The 17,865-nt window shown below is 38.0% G+C and overlaps 1 protein-coding gene across 4 annotated transcripts in view; it reads right to left on the bottom strand.

Moving 5' to 3' along the window:
- Positions 1–17,865, bottom strand: part of LOC131432730 (activating transcription factor 3) — a 170,267-nt gene that overhangs the window by 136,537 nt on the left and 15,865 nt on the right. The gene's annotated exons all lie outside the window — the stretch shown is intronic.

Genomic DNA, 17,865 nt, shown 5'->3' with positions numbered 1-17,865 from the left:
TTAGTGTCCCCTCAAAAAAAAATTTCTTTGAAAAAATCAACTTTCTGGGACTTAGAAAAATTTTCATATTTTTTCTAAGTCCCAAAAAGTCGACTCTTTCAAAAAAATTTTTTTCGAGATGACACTAAATCTCGACGTTTCATGCAATTCTAAGCCTTTTGGCATCAAAAATTTTATTTCTATTTCGAAAATTTCATGTACTCTTCCCTATGGTGATTTTTCAAGATATATGAAAATTCCACTAAGGTGACTAAGAAGGCTTTTTTAGATTAGCATCACTGATTACAAATAGGCAACGCAAATGTCAAGCACTAGTTTGGAAAAATGATGCTGACTGTGTGACATAAGCATGCTGTAACTTTTGGTTCCGGAGATATGATTGTATAAGTGACGTAACCGACAAAAAGCGTTGTATTTGAACGCGCTCAATTTTCTCAGAGATGGTTGATCCGATTTTAACAAACTTGGGCTCGTTTGAAAGCTACTATCGGACCATTGATCAAGTTCGAAGATCAAATGGCTGTGACTTTTGGTTCCGGAGATATAATTGTATAAGTGACGTAACCGACAAAATGCGTTGTATTTGAACGCGCTCAATTTTCTCAGAGATGGCTGATCCGATTTTAACAAACTTGGGCTCGTTTGAAAGCTACTGTCGGGCCGTTGATCAAGTTCGAAGATCAAATGGTTGTGACTTTTGGTTCCAGATATATGATGGCATAAGTGACGTAACCGACAAAACACGTTGATTTTTACCGCTCTTATATATATAAGGGTGCCAAAATTTTGGGATCAACTCTATTTTCGTTAAGTTCTAGTGCTTAAAAGTTTAAGCACCTCGAAAAAAGCCTTCATGCAAAATTTGACCTAAATCGGACATGCTTAAGGGGTGCTGCCCGGTGGTAAAGGTTTGACAATTTTCGATCTTGAAAAAGCACCATAGGGGGGAGTACATGAAATTTCCAAAATCGAAAATTTTCTTTGATGCCGAAACTTTTAAAACTGCATAAAACATCAAAATTTAGTGTCCCCTCAAAAAAAAATTTCTTTGAAAAAATCAACTTTCTGGGACTTAGAAAAATTTTCATATTTTTTCTAAGTCCCAAAAAGTCGACTCTTTCAAAAAAATTTTTTTCGAGATGACACTAAATCTCGACGTTTCATGCAATTCTAAGCCTTTTGGCATCAAAAATTTTATTTCTATTTCGAAAATTTCATGTACTCTTCCCTATGGTGATTTTTCAAGATATATGAAAATTCCACTAAGGTGACTAAGAAGGCTTTTTTAGATTAGCATCACTGATTACAAATAGGCAACGCAAATGTCAAGCACTAGTTTGGAAAAATGATGCTGACTGTGTGACATAAGCATGCTTTTGTGAACTACGAATCTATCTGAATCAATTGGTGTCAAAATTAGTATCCAAATTTATTTAATAAAAGTATGAAACATATTTTCATGAGACTGTTATGAAAGAAGAGAAAGGCATTATCACACCACTAGGTGGATTAAGAAGGGTTTTTTAGATTAGCATCGCTGATTACAAATAGGCAACGCATATGTCAAGCACTAATTTGGAAAAATGATGCTGACTGTGTGACATAAACACTGAAGCATGCTTTTGTGAACTACTCGAATCAATCTGAATCAATTGGCGTCTAAAATTATTTTATAAATGTATGAAACATATTTTCATGAGACTGTTATGAAAGAAGAGAAAGGCATTATCACACCACTAGGTGGATTAAGAAGGGTTTTTGATCATAAGGTAAGTTAATTTAGTGACATGATACATTCGTACATGCTTTTGGTTGCAAATTTAAGTAAATTAAGACGTAAATTTACATGATTTTCTTTTAGTGTGTCCCTTAAAACCATTTACAAAAAGGCCTGTTTCGAAATGGCATAGATTAAATAGATTCCGGTTAACATATATTCTGTTCAGTCCTTACAAAATCTGTTTTTTTGGGGGACGGGTCTTACTCCATGCTTGTTCCATGGACATTTGAGATATTTTCTCTCTTTTTATTATCGAATTACGGTCTGTAATACCCACTTGTCATAAAATTATATGTGTATCCAAAACTCTGTCGAAAAATTCGAAACTACTGCAGTGTACCGCAAAATGGGCGACGAGGCAACTCAAACAAATAATAAGTGATAGTAACCAAACGTTGAATTTCCACAGAAAAACCAGAACAATCCCGTTCATATTCTGCGAAGGATTAGAAAGTTGCTTGTCGAAGTAAATTCAATATCTGTATCATCTGTATCTGTATTTAAAATTTGCAAAGTATTTTTAAATGCTCGAGAAATGATTGATTTTGTTTTTAGATTAATAATAGTAAACGCAAACCTGATTTTGCAATTCGATTATTCATTGCCACGGAAGAAAAGAGACAAAAAATCAAACAGTTAGAAGCAGCGTTGAAAGCGTTCTCATATCTGTGTGCGAAGTTATTTAGTATGGCTTATAATATAATGGCTGTATTTCCACTTACTAACAATCGGATGCTATGGCCTTGCGTTGAAGCTACCGACTTCCACTTCAAAAGCGTAGGTTCGAAACTGCTTCATCTTTAACAAACATGTTAGCCTTCAAGTATGCAAATAAGCTCTCCCCCTCAATAATTTTTCTATGGCAAATTTCATACGCCTAAATGTTGACTATAAATACATTAAGATTGTGATTATATTTATAGATCAGCACGACTAAATCGTAGTAATCAAAATTGGGTAGAAATAGACATCAAGAAAGAAATTGGGTATAAACTAATATTCTTGTGGTATTGTTTTGGTATCTTAAATAGCTCAACTTGTTATGAATCTGGTATGAATGGTGTAAGTGTTTGGTATTCAGTTTTAATATTTTAGCTCTCAACTCAACCTAACCAATACAAAATAAAGCTTTTTAGTTATTCTGAAAAGAATGACATAAAATGGTCTTCCTTTGATATTCTCTTCTGATTGGGATGAGTTTCATCGTCCATTATCACGCAGGAAAACTTAATCAGATATTCGCGATACAATTTGCGAATCCAGATTTTAGCCTTTCTTTCATTTTTCATTACGGTTCGGTACAGTTTCGGTACACCTTGAATGACTTCATACCTTGCGGTGCTTGGAAGTATGCTGAACCGAACGATCAGGTCTCTTCTACGAAATTTGCTTCACCTTAGCGTACTTCTAGTGGTTCCTGCGGTCCATTTTTGTCTCACTTACAGCCTTTCTGGCTGTTGTCAAATGTGTATCAAAATATTTGGAACATTATGGACCGTATTTTCAGGAAAAACAAGATGAAAATAGATGCAAATTCATAAAATATTTTATTTCTATCTGTGTAGGACTGTAATTGGATGCCGTGACGATTAAGTACAGCAAAGCATGCTTGGTTTCTTCTAGTCAATTGGACTTTCTCTTCATGTGTTTTCCTATGCAGGGTAGTTTAATTGGCAAAACAATTTTCCCGGTTAGGAACTAGCTACGGGTTCGAGTCCCGTTTCATAATTGTATTCACATGTCAATTTTCCAATCTGTTTTCCCCATTAGATACTGATCATATTTAAAACTAGCTCAAGACGGCTCTACGTCTCTACGTCTTACGTCTAATAAAGACTAAAACACAAATCTCCCAAAATGGAACTATTTTTGATTTCTCTGAGACGGTTCGACTGATTTCTACAAATTTAGAATCAAAAGAGAAATCGTATGATCCAATAGATTACTATGGAAAAAGTAGCAAAATATTAAAGATTTCCAACTATCGTGTGAGTGACGATGCAAATACCTGCTGCGAAGCTGTGCATGAAACTGTTTCAAAATGTAGTTTTGTTAGATGATAGTTAATAATGGCTATACCGACTGCCGACTTTCCGGTCCTAGAAGTACTGGAGGTAGTGTTCAAAATCTACAAAACATCGGAACTCTCTTCGATTTTTCCGGGAAGGTTGAACCTGTTTTCAAAGGCTTAGACTCAAATAAAAAATCATATAGGCTCAGAGTTTGCAACGAATTTATTCGGATCCGACTTCTGATTACGGAATTATTGGACAAAAATTGTTGGAAATTTCTAACGGGACGGTACAAAGAACTTGAAAACTCTGAAACTGTTTTGAAAACTATTTCAAAACGTAGGTCTAGTTAGATGAAGGCCTAACAGATCAGATTTGGCTTCAAACAAAATAGGCTTGATTAAAACTAGAAAAAACATTAGTTGAAGTAATCCAGAATTATTCCTGTCGTTATTTCAATCAGACAATTAAACAGGTCATACAATTATAACGGACGGATATTTCAGTGAATCTGTCATCTGTGCAAAAATATACAAATATTCGACCCTGCTCCAGATTCGATTGACAATCAGATATTTGATAGTGCTACCCGTCAGGACGCCATCACAACTGCGGCGAGGGAGAAGTCGAAAAATAAACATCATTTAGGGGCCAGAAAGCAAAACAAAAGCAGTGCTGTAAAAGCATGTTAAGCTTTCTCGGGAGAAATGGAGGAAAAACAACCGAAACCAACGAAAAAAAATCCGACAATCACGCACGTTTTGGTTTTCTTTAGTTATTTTTCATGTCGTTTTTGGCAAAGATTGATTGGCATGTGGGCGTGGGATTGTTCCTATCAAAACGAGAGGAAAAGAAAACAGTAGCAGTAATGTACAGCTCAATGAAATTGTATCTTCTGTAAATGAATCAAAGCAATGTACCCTCGGTTTTGGGTGAGACACGTTTCTTACACCTACTGACACGTCACATCGAAAGGTGTGACTTTCCATTTATTTTAGACGACAATACGAAAAACGTTTTAACCTTCTCACAGCAATCATCGCAAACGAACATGATTGCGTTTATTTTTTTCACGAACGTTTTTTTCAGTGTATGGAACATCTTCAACTATTGCATTGAGCCATCGGTAGAACCAAGTAGGCGATTGTTAGTTACAACGTGATCCCAAAATGGGACAAAGGTCATTTGAAACATTTCAAACTTGTCCAAGCTGTGACAACAACGAATTATACTTCTGCGGGCCAACAACTTTGCTTGACAATGCTACTTAACATCTGTGGTCGTTACGTCGGCTGAAGCGTCCAGTTGTGCGTATATCCGAGTTGGCGTTCAAGATCGATTACCGCCGCCGAGCAGATCCAACGGCTGGACGTAACAGCTAAAGGTCCTATGTCCACGTAGAAGCAGGCGTGGGCGGGTTGCTGCGGCAATTTGTTTTCACAGTGTTGTTGATTTTTTTTTATTGCTCTCCATCATCGCAACGCGGCATGGCACGGAGCAGCAGGCTGTGCATCATTTGGAGCATTTACGCGGCGATCAAAGTGATCTGAAATGATGTCGAGGGCGATTAGCCCCGATGAGAAAAGTGATGGGATCGCGGAGGGGATCACATCAAACTGTGTTGCGATTTTTCCTATGCGGGAATGCGTGTTAGGTCCAGCATTAGGATGGACCATATGGGCGCAGTTTTGTTCCCATTTTGCGAGGGAATTGTAGAATTTGAGTAAAAGAACCGCAGAATCAATAATATCTAAAATCATTGTTTATTAACAACGTATACAATTTTATGTGCACTTTTCATGTAAGCACATGATGAAAACAAAGGCTGTGAACCCAAACCGCTCCTGACAGACTGCTGCTAAATGCAAATTTCATGAGTATCCAATTTTTCACCACCGCGAATGCACCCGACTGTGAAAGATAAGGATCGAATTTGTTTCTCTGTTTTTTTTTGTTTTCGTACAAATTAAACACGGGGACCGGTTGGTTCGGCTGTACGCAAACTGTAAAATCATTGTTGCTTTCGACGTTGGTGCTACCACCGAAGTGCGGCCGAAGCTAATTAGTTACCGGAAGGTGCGAAAGGAAGTCATTTATATAGCGACTGCTACGATTGGCGGCTGTGTGTGTGTGTGTGTGCGTGCGACATTCATTGTCTCCGATGCCGACTCAATCGAAGCAGGCTGCAGCACTGACTGATTGTTTGCGTGAACATATTCGGTGGCGATAAAAGCTGACCCGAAACGAATGAAAGGCTATTTGGTCCGCCTCGGCACATTGTTTCGTGGCAGTGCTCCGATTTGATATCAATCTAAGTAGGTTTCGGGGTACGTATTTACAGGGCTTTTGTTAAGGTGCCAGCGAACCAAATGACGATACCACAGGATTCGCCTGCTTAGCTTTGTTTTATTATGATTCTTCTGCTCAAGTCACTCCCTATTCTGAATTTCGATCGAATCGGAATATTTCGATCGAATGTGAAAATTTGCTACATAAATTCAAATGTTTTGCATAATAAGCTATCCACAAATTTTTCTTTCAAATTATGATAAAAAACGATATTTTATTCAAACTAAAAATTGATCCTTCATTGGTCAAGGTTAAACTTGAGCATAATGAAAACCGAATGAAATTTAAGTTATTCCATCATGAATTTTCGAACTTTTGATCGAACGCTCTTCATCAAGATCCGGACAAGTGTTGCATCGCATTATTCGGACGCTTGAGCCCAAATTATTTTGAACTCCTGCATGTTACCAGCTGCCTTAGGGGCTGTCCATAAAAGACGTCACGCAGCAAGGGGGAGGCGGGTGTTTCATAAAATGTGACCTTTTGTGACAGGGGGAGGGGGGGGAGGTTTTTGGAATGTGACGTCCAATATTTTCAATGAGCGCATTTTTGAAATACCTAATTATATTACTGCTTTGCCCTATTTCCTGAAACAATCTCCACAATAAACGTTTACATTCTATAGGGAAATGTGTATTTGTTGATGTAAAAGCTACTTCTTGTAAATTCGGAAATGAGTGATGCAGGAAATCATTTCTGTTGTGATCAGCAAAAGTGCACGGAGGAGCGAGTAAATTAGCGAAATTAATAAATTTTGCCTAATATGAGTAAAAAAGAAAAAGATGCCTTCAAACGGTTTAACTTAAGTTATGCACTGACAATTTTTTCAGTAATTTGCTTTTCTAGCATTGATAATAGTATATCATAAGAATTTCTCTTATCTGATTCCGACGCAGTTTATTCAATTGTACTCCATTTGAAAAAGGGCGGGAGATCAACGATTTGAGACGTAGATCATGTCATGTCTTATCTTGATCATGTGTGATTTTCCTCCATCAACATCAAAGCTTATTGAATCATCCAATAATTGCACTTACATAAATCAAGATTCATTTTAGCCCAAAATCACTACCCATTGTGTGACGGAAGATCAGTACCGATATTGATCGATGTGATTTAAAATTCACTGATCAACTGATCATGAAAAGATTCTCCGGCAGTGATCTCGTTTTGATGAGGTTTTGGTCTTTATTTTCTCAGCCCTGTATGCTACACTAAGGAAATATTATTCTTTACCTAAAACAATAATATATCTGTGTACCCCTAGGAGGAATAAAACAGATGATTTAAATGTTTCATCAATTCCAACCAAATACTTTTGGTAATTAATATAATTGATATTAATAAAATAATTCCGATGATTTTGTAGTTTTAGGGATATTTTTTAATCTAATGACAGCATGTAATAAATCGATTTTTCCCTCATATTTGTATGGCTTTTCATACATATTGAGATTGTATTGAGATGAATTTTATTTATTTTGAATTCGTGACATGTGACATGGGGGTGGTGGGGGGTCTTTGCTTCTGTGACAATTTGTGACAAAGGGGCGATGGGGAGTCAAAAATCGTTAAAAAAAAGCGTGACGTCTTTTATGGACAGCCCCTTACCAGTCTTCTTAAAGACCCTCTTTACGATTGCACAGTAACGTTCGATGGATCGAAGCTGAGGGCAATTTGATGAATTGATATTTTTCTCAACGAAATTTATACCCTTTTCCGCAAACCAATTGAGAGTGGTTTTGGCATAGTGAGCTGACGCTAAATCCAGCCAAAATAGTGAAGGTGTACTATGCTTCTTATATAAAGGCAGCAATTTCTTCTGGAGACACTCAGATCGATAGATATCTGCATTTATAGTTCCGGTAGTGTAAAAAATGGTTGACTTCAAACCACAGGAACATATTGCTCGTCATACCAGTACCTTTCGACAATTTCTCCACTTGAATCGACCTGTCCGCATCGCTCACATCCTCCCCAACGACGACAGTAAAGTATTGTGGACCTGAAAGGGTTTTTGAGTCCTCCTTTACATAAGTCTCATCGTCCATCAAAACGCATGCATCCGGACACTGCAAAAGACGCGAATACAATTTCCGGGCCCTTATTGCTGCTCGCTTCTTCTGTTCTACACTTTGTTTCGAGATTTTGTGCTTCTTGTAGGTCTTCAGGTGATTTCACCTCTTGATACGCTGGATTATCCGAAACTTGTTCCTGCTGTTTTGGCCAAATCACGTATTGACATTGATTTGTTCTTCATGATTAGAGATACCACTTTCTGGTCCAGTTTCGGGTTGGAAGAATCGTATTTTCTGCCTCTTCCTGGTAGCTCATCCAAAGAATAGTGTTCCCCAAACTTATTAATTGTGTTTTCAACACTGACATGATGAATTCCAAACCGCTTCGACAATTTTCGCATAGTAATACCCTTCTCACTTAGCCATGTTTCCAGAACATTAGTTTTCACTTCCTTTTCAATACGCGATATTTTGAAAACGCAGAATTTCAACCGCACAAACAAGTAAACAAATGAAAGCTGACTGCCAAACACACTGCATGCTGTGATCTGAGCATAAAAAACCATCACAAATACATGCGTACAACACAAATGTATGTGGATAGCTTATTTTCGATGTTTCGTTCATTCGAACAACGTTCTGTAATTTTTTTTTTGTGGGAAAATATTGGGAAATAAGTCGATAAAGAGGTATTTTTGAGAACGCTTCTTGAAAATCATGATTTGCGATGTCCACTGTATCTCGGCGCAGACTAATCAGAAGTCAACAAGTTAAAGCAACAAGATAGAGCAGATGTTTTTCAGACCCCAACGTTTCTGTTTGTTTTTTTCTTCATGTTTTGAATTTTTGGTGGTTGTTTAAAGTCAAAATTACGGGTTTTCACGAAAAATTCCGCCATTTTGTAGCTGTAAAACCTCTCCAAAGTAACAAACTACGAAAAACAACGCACTTTTATGGTCCCACCATACGCATAGTACAGGCGCGTACCCAGTGCGTTCGGGGGAGTGTTTCATAACATAAGGGAGACCGGGGCTAAATCGGACAATTTTTAGCAATTGAAAAAAAACATCCATTTAAACTGGGTTTCTACCCAAGTCATCTCTACCGCGTCATCTCTAAGTGCATTAGCAAAGTCAATCCATGAATCGAATTATTTATAGGTTTATAAGATATTTAAGCTGTCTCGTTCAACAATTTCTTGAGTTTCGGAGAGGAGACTATCGTTTCAACTACAGTAAAAATATGATGTAGAAAAATAAACTTAATTTTGTCTTTCATGTAAGTACAAAGCTACTTTCAGCATTTATTTTCTTTGATTGGTACTGTTCCTCTTAATTATTGTGCGAGCTTTATTTGCGTTTGGAAACTGTCTCCGTCCAATAAATGTGACTATTTCTCTCGAGATATTTCCGGTTTTTCCTTCATGCTCTTCATTGTCCATTTAAATTTTTTTCGCTTCTACGCTATTCGAATGGTATTCGAATGATTTTACTGATGGAGAATGCTTGTTATATGTTTCGCACAACATTTGAGGATTTATAAGCAGTCTTCAAGTCTGCACGAATCGCACGAAAGTTTTTGCACTCACTTTATCTTTATCTTTATTGTCTTCGACTAGAGCTGACTTATCGCACAGACTTTTACTCTATAGCTACACACTTATGCTTGCCTTTATCTATAGAAAGGTATTAGAATAGCTGGAAAAACCGACTTTAGAACGGAGCCTCGGAGACCCATAGTGTTATATACCATTCGACTCAGTTCGACGAGATCGGAAAATGTCTGTGTGTACACTTTTCGAAGATATTTATACGCGCTCAATTTTCTCAGAGATGGCTGAACCGATTTTAACAAACTTATACTCGTTTGAAATCTACTGTCGTGCCATTGATCAAGTTCAAAGATCAAATGGCTGTGACTTTTGGTTCCGGAGATATGATTGTAACCGACAAAACGCGTTGTATTTTTACGCGCCTAATTTTCTCAGAAATGGCTGAACCAGCTTTAACAAATTTATGCTAGTTTGAAAGCTACTATCGGACCATTGATCAAGTTCGAAGACTAAATGGCTGTGACTTTCGGTTCCGGAGATATAATGGTATAAGTGACGTAACCGACAAAACACGTTGTTTTTAACCGCTCTAATGTATATAAGGGTGCCAATATTTTAGGATCACCTCTAATTTCGTAAAGCGCTATTGTTCAGAAGTTTAGGCATCTCGAAAAAAGTCCTCATGCAAAATTTGAGCTAAATCGGACATGGGTAAGGGGTGCTACTCAGCGGTTAAAGTTTGAAAAAGCACCATAGGGGGGAGTACATGAAATTTCCGAAATTGATTTTTTTTGATGCCAAAAATCTTAAAATTGCGTGAAATGTCGAGATTTAGTGTTATTTAAAAAAAAATTTTCGAAAAAATTGACTTCCTGAGAAAAATTTTTATATTTTTTAAGTCCCAAAAAGTCGATTTAAAAAAAATCTTTTTCGAGATGACACTAAATCTCAACGTTTCATGCAATTCTAAGACTTTCAAAGGATACTGTAAGTTTATTGGTATGGAAGATATTACAAAAATATTAGATCTAACACTCGTGTTTGTTAAAATTAATTCTTTCCAGTAGTATGGGGCAATCGATATTGTCATTTAGTAGGTCGAACACGAAGAGTTGTTGAAGGAGTACTCGTCTGTTTTGTAAAGTAGGTAGGTTGATGAGAGCACAGCGATTCTCATAACGAGGTAGTTGAGGATGATTTATCCAAGGTAGTCTTCAAAGTGCGAATCGGACGAAGCACTTCTGCACCCTTTCGATCCGAACGATGTGAACACTGTGATACGGAGCACAAATTGTAACTCCATACTCCATACGTTCTTCTTGAGACCAAAAATTAAGTTCGGGCAACAACTTACAAAGGAATAATTTAGAAATCTGTTTTAAATAATTCGAAATTTTCATCATTAATCACCCCGTTGTTTCCAAAATTCCGGTTTGAAGGTAATTTTGACAACTATTTAAGATACTTTCGAACCCGGAATCCGGTACCCGATATAGCCGAAATTCATTTTGGAAACTGATAAAAGTTTATTGAAGTTCATAGCCGTGGTCAAATTAGTCAAAATGGTATAGAATCTTTAAAAGAGTTGGAAATAAGAGAATGCACTTTTCTCCGCCACTCTTCGATTTAGAGTTTCGAGTTTGTCGATGCGTTTGTAAAAGTCACTCGAATTCATTATGCGAAGCTACAAATCGCTTGCCATATCGGATATCGGGAACTAGAAAAGTTGCCCTGTCAAGTAATCACCAAAACCCAAGCGATTTTCAGGAAGACAAATTTTTTAGGTAAAGAATTGTTCTGGATTACAAGCCCTTTGTGGAATTCGATCTTCTGTTTCAATAGGTTTCGCAACCAATTCTGCGTACAAAACCACCGTGACCATACGACCTCAGTGCACCGTTTTGATACAGCTCTTAGCATCGGTATGAGTTACGAGAGCATCGATAGCGAGAAACTGGAATGTGCTTCCTTTCTAGCCGTCGATCGAGTAGCAACAATGTGTGGCTCCGCGGTACGTGGGATGCAAGAGATCGTCTCGGCTTCTTTTTATGACAACCGCTGCATACCGGAGCAATTTTCTTATGCGAGCTCGTGCCGACCGCACAGGTTAACCAGATTCAATCTTTTAATTAAACGGCAATTTGTTTCAATGTTCCTCTTCGGAGCGGTAGAAAAATTTTAGGCCTATCCGACGCGTTGTTTGTTTATTGAAATCATTACTGGCAACGGGCGAGGGTCGAAATTTTCCACCCAGGGACAGAATGATGTTTGATGATTCAGATCAACAATTGAGTTGTGAAATAATAAATCTGTACACAACACCATATCGGATCGATTGCTGACCTGCCTGCCTGCCTGCCCGTATGGTGATTGAAAAGTCGCAATTTTTACGACCGATTTTTTTTTCTTCCCGCGCGCAAAGCAAATATTTATTCGTAACGTTTCGTCCACCAACAATGGTTGCCTGCCGGTAATGAAGGGAAACGCAGGGCAGTGTCGTTTTTCGTCGGACCAATAAACCAAGTAGATAAACACATATCTTCATCCAAGTCACCCGCGTGCAAACATTATTCATGCAGACACGCGAGTGCGAGATTTTTATCGGAGATCGGACAAACTCATGGCCTGCTACCAATGTCTACTGTGTCTGGCGAATGATTTCCAGTAGAACGCGACCGAGACTTTTGGTTTTGACAGAATCGGTTTTCATTTTTCTCTTTTTCAAATTTCATGTTCGCCTTTGTGCTACCAGTTTAGCCTACAAAAACCAACCAACGAAAAGACAATGGCTACTGCCATGGATGGTAAGATTTTCTTATTCTTCCAACTCAGCCCCGGTCGAAGTCGATGGCCGCTTTGGCACTTCGAATCGGTTGTGGTATGGCGCAAAGTTTCGCACTAGACGCGTTGGCGTTTCATGCTATTGATACCGAACACACTGACCGAACGCCGACAGTAGCGCCGGAAATGAGGGTGTTTCAAATTGTGCACCCTCGGACACCTCCTGGGACAGCTTGGCCGATCAATTTTTCGACGACTATCAAGTGAAGAGATCTTGATCGATCGGTCGTTCGGTTGTCGCTTTTATGGACCTCCAAACGACAAAGTGGAAGCGCTAATTAGGGCTGGTTTGTTGAATTTTAATTGTGACTAAACGGTGCCTGGGTACTCGAATTCGTACAGCTTAAAACTGGTTTTTGGTCCGACAAAGTTTTCAAACTAGATAGATTTTCGATTTCATTTCGAAATCTTGGTCTCATTAGTGTTATCAATCGAAAACATCTGAAAAAGAATATCCCATTTCACTTTTTAACGTTGGGCAACACAATGCAGGTTTCAACTATCCAGTTAATGTCTAACACATTTCACACCGAACCGAACATGGCGTACGAGTTGTTATGGTAATGCAAAATGCAGTTTGCTTATAGATGGCGTTGGGAAATGGTAGGGAACTACGTGCGGTCCTGTCAATTAGCAGGCAGGGCTGGAATTTAGATCAAAACTGCCATTTCCTGGGCATACGGGTTTTATTTTACACTCTCAACTTGCCCTACGTTACGCGTGGACCGGAACCCATGGTTGGCATCAGCCTGCGATGAATTAAAATCATGTCATGCTAACGGTCCTAATAACAATAATATTGTAAATGAAGATGCAAGTCTCGTTGAGTTTCGCGCGCCAGTCCGGTTTAGTTAGAGTACTTCGCAAAATGAGCAATAATTCGGTATCTTTATTAGTTTGCAGAGCGCGTTGAATGGTTCGAGAGGATCCAGGGGGTGTGGGTTTGTCGAGAACAGAATGCACTCTCTCTCTGTCTGTCTGTCTTTGAGTGTGAAGTAAAAGGAAACCGGCTGAAGTCGGTGCCGATCGGTTGGGATGCAAATTAAGTAAACTAGTTCAGCTGGAAGTGTAAAATGCTGGACATGATAAAGCTTTCAAAAGTCCAGGCCGATTTCATATCCTTTTGGTAATAAAATAAAGATAAAATCTTTACAATAACTGATATTCCCGATTATTCTCGCATTGATCCTATACTGGAATGAAATCAATTTCATCCGAATTTGGCCTAATTTGGATTAAAACATTGTCCATCGTTTCCAAAAAGAAAAAAAAAACTATTATTACCTAATGTTTTCTCATCTTTGTTCTTAAATGAACCTCTGCTTTGTGAAAACAGTCGATAATCCAATGTACTTGAAATGCCAATCGGTATTTTTCCAGGAAGTCGCTTGCAACCACTAATGTTTGTTCCATTCGTCAAAGATCTATACCCCGACAAAAAATCTGAAAAACTAAGGAGTGTATCGAAAAGTAGTTAGCAACATTGATTATTGAATAAAAAAGCGAAAAAACATATTTTGACATCAGTTTTCGATATATTGTAGAAAAATTAAATTTTTATGCATTTCACTGATTATATTGAAGAAAATCCTAGTTTCTGTGAAACGCTCGCACTTTGGATTTGACATTCTTCATTAAATTCTGCACAGTTACTTTTGTGACTTTCCTGGTGGCAGCTGTCCAGTTTTTTTAACTCCTGCATGTTTTGGGACACTGTACCTTCCTTCCGAAAGTGCCGCTTGACAATTGCCGAATACCTTTCAATTGGCCGAAGATCAGGGCAGTTCGGTGGGTTGATGTCCTTTTCCACGAATTGTACATTATTTTTTGACAACCACTGTAGAACGGAATTGGCGTAGTGGGCTGAAGTCAAATCCGGCCAGAAGAGTGGAGGAGCCTTATGCTTTCTGTACAGTGGCAGCATTCTCTTCTTCAAACATTCTTCCTCGTACACCTTGGCGTTAATTGTGCCCTTTGTGAAGAAAATCGACGACCGCAAACCATAGGTACACACTAAGATTTAATTTCTTTGTTCGGTAATATTTTTGACGAGATCTTTCGGTAATCTATAGAAATAACCGATATTTCGGTACATGGGTTTTATTTTACAACAATTATGCAAATTTTCACCGAACGATCAGTTTAACGTAAATTTTCATTACAGAATTCTGTATTAGATATACAATTGATACGGTAAACCTGAATAGTCGCCGAATACGGTAAAAATCATACTGTCCGTTTGGTAAAGTTATCTTCCAATAACCGAACTTCTGTGAAAACTGATTGTCAAACAGTTATTAAAATATTCAGTGAGTGTCTTTTTATTAACCAAACGAAAAAAAATGTTGAAGTGTTCATCGAATGGATTGAGGTACAGGTGATAAAAGTTTTTAAGACATTAGAGCCACTCACAGCTTTTTGTTTACTTATAGGCAGAAAATAATTTTGTATCTCTTGTCCACTTGCTGTCAACACAAATCGTTCAAGGGTAATTTTTGTTGAACTCGACGGATTGTGCAGTGTTTTGAAAGGCGCTCATAATTCCGGTCAGTCGGAACATCTGACGCTTTTTAAATTTCTCGTGGAATAATACCATTTTCTCCATTCGTTTTGCCTTTCTCATATAGAAAGGTTATGCAATCACTGTGAAAACCGACTTTTGAACCGAGGCCCGGAAGGCCGAGTGTCATATACCATTCGACTCAGTTCGTCGAATACGCAAAATGTCTGTGTGTGTATGTGTGTGTGTGTGTGTGTGTGTGTGTGTGTGTGTGTGTATGTGTGTGTGTGTATGTGTGTGTGTGTGTATGTGCGTATGTGTGTATGTAACGTTTTTTTGCACTAACTTTTCTCAGAGATGGCTGAACCGATTTTCACAAACCTAGATTCAAATGAAAGGTCTTGGGGTCCCATACAAAATTCCTGAATATTATTTCGATCCGACTTCCGGTTCGAGAGTTATGGGGTAAAATGTGCAAAAAATTGTGAAAATAAGTGTTTTAACTTTTCTCATAGATGGCGCGACCGATTTTCACAAACTTAGGTTCAAATGAAAGGTCCTGTGGTCCCATGCGTTATTCCTGAATTTCATGCGGATCCGACTTCCGGATCCGGAAATATAGGGTAAAGTGTGTTAAAAATTGTACACCATCACTGAAAATCTTAATCATCACTGAAAACCTTAAAAAATTTTCTAAATCGACCTCAAATCTTCTCCAATTTGATGGTTTTTATCAGTAGACGGTCAAACAAACCGATTTCGGTTATTCTTTTAAGAATCGAAGAAATTTTTTTTTGTCTTTCTCATATAGAAAGGTTATGCAATCACTGTGAAAACCGACGTTTGAACCGAGGCCCGGAGAGCCGAGTGTCATATACCATTCGACTCAGTTCGTCGAGTACGCAAAATGTCTGTGTGTGTGTTTGTGTGTATGTGTATGTGCGTATGTGTGTATGTAACGTTTTTGCCCTAACTTTATGGGGTAAAATGTGCAAAAAAATGAAAATGAAACTTTTCTCATAGATGGCGCGACCGATTTTCACAAACTTAGATTTAAATGAAAGGTCCTGTGGTCCCATGCGTAATTCCTGAATTTCATCAGGATCCGACTTCCGGATCCGGAAATATAGGGTAAAGTGTGTTAAAAATTTTATACCATCACTGAAAAGAGCGAAAAACCGTAAAAAGTTTTCTAAATGAACCTCAAATCTTTTCCAATTGATAGTTTTTATCAGTAGACGGTCAAACAAATCTATTTCGATTATTCTTTTAAGAATCGAAGCAAAATAATTTTGAAGAATACCACAGTATTATATATGATATTTTGATTGATATGAGAAAGGCATCATTACACCACTAGGTGGATTAAAACAGGTTTTTGTGAATATGTGTTGTTTCTAAATCTAGAATTTTAACCAAAGGAAAACAAACAAAAATTACCGAACAATCTGTTAGATCCATTTGGTTTACAGTTTACGATAGTTGTTTGACAGTTCAGCAATTACCGAACGATCGGTAATCAATTCAATTATCGAACTGATTACCGAACGTTCAGCTGTTGAAAATTCGGTAAAAAATTACTGAATACTGCGAAATTTTCTAAGTGTGTACAAATTGCTTGCCAGACCAACACCTTCTGCCCAAACTTTTCCATCGCCACCGTGGTGTCAGCGTCGTCCAGGTCCTCGTACACCGATTTCGTATAATATTGCGGTCCGGGCAGCGCTCGAGAGTCTTCCTTGGCGTAGGTTTCGTCGTCGATCAGGATGCGTCCGTCTTTATTCTGTAGAATCCGGTTATACAGTTTTCGCGCACTTGTTTTGGCCTGAACTTGCTGTACCAGGGAATTTTTCGGCACCTTCTGTTTCTTGTACGTTTTCAGGGAGTTCCGAACTTTGATCCGTTGAATCATCCCGATGCTGGTGTTGAACTGCTTGGCCAAATCCCGCGTCGACGCCGATGGGTTTTTCCTGATGTACTAAACCACTTTTAAGTCCCGGCCGGGCTAGCTGGGATCAGTTTTCCTACCGGATCGGGGCAAATCCTTCATGGAAAGGGTCTTACCGAATTTCTCGATAATATTTTTGACACTGGTGTGCTGCACTTTCATCCGTTTTGCAATTTCGTTGTACGTGACACCACTTTCTGAGCACCAAGTGTGAAGAATTTTCTTTCGCGTTTCCTGATCAATTCGACTCATCATTGAAACGATAAACCGTACCGAAACCAATCGATTGCGCAGTTGTTATTGACATGTAAACAAACATGTCACCGCAAAACACGCTGCAAAAAATTAAGCCATTTCAGAGTAATAATTGTTTGAATGTTGCTAACTACTTATCGATACACTCCTTATTCTATATAATAAACTAATAATCTTCAAATCGGAGTCTCATTACTTTGAAAGTAAGAAGGATCTGTGCTCTCCAAATAGTAACGATCAATTCTATCTGAACACACACCATCTCTCTCCTATATGAATATGAATATAAAATAAATTTAATTTTTAGAAATATATATGAAATAATTCTTCGAAGTTTCTGCGAATTAAGCAAATTAAATAAGTATGCAAATTCTGATGGTAACAGTTCTCCTCCAGAGTTCTCCATAGTTAAGATAGCACACTAAGCTTCGAAATTTTAATAATTTTGGCCTATCTCAAATAGAAATTCTATACAATCACTGTGAAAACCGTTTGAACCAAGGCCCGGATTCAGCTCAACGAACTGTGCAAATGTCTGTGTGTTTATGTGTGACAAATGTTTTCTCTCAATTTTTCGGAGATGGCTGAATCGATTTTCACAAACTTAAAT

Source organism: Malaya genurostris, chromosome 2 (assembly GCF_030247185.1).
Source record: "Malaya genurostris strain Urasoe2022 chromosome 2, Malgen_1.1, whole genome shotgun sequence".
NCBI lineage: Eukaryota > Metazoa > Arthropoda > Insecta > Diptera > Culicidae > Malaya > Malaya genurostris.
This window is presented reverse-complemented; position numbering and strand designations above follow the sequence as displayed.